The sequence below is a fragment of the Penaeus monodon genome, chromosome 25, assembly GCF_015228065.2.
Source record: "Penaeus monodon isolate SGIC_2016 chromosome 25, NSTDA_Pmon_1, whole genome shotgun sequence".
NCBI lineage: Eukaryota > Metazoa > Arthropoda > Malacostraca > Decapoda > Penaeidae > Penaeus > Penaeus monodon.
The window spans coordinates 13,072,423-13,072,652 of record NC_051410.1 but is presented as its reverse complement, the minus strand read 5'-3'; positions in this window follow the sequence as shown (position 1 = coordinate 13,072,652).

Sequence of the window (230 nt, the reverse complement as noted above, 5' to 3'; positions counted from 1 at the left end):
TGTGTCCGCTTGATCCCTCTAATTTTTATTTTGTGTTTTGTTTGTAACATATTTTATTCTTTTTGTTTCATGTAGGTTGTGTGTGGCATTTTTTGTCTTGTTTTGTTTACGTGTTTGTTCTTGTGTATAGACATAATCTCTTTTTTTTCAATTTCTTTCCTCTGGCGTTTATTCCCCTTTATTTTCTCCAGCTCTTGTAATTTCATCAGTTTTTTTTCTACTGTTATTAA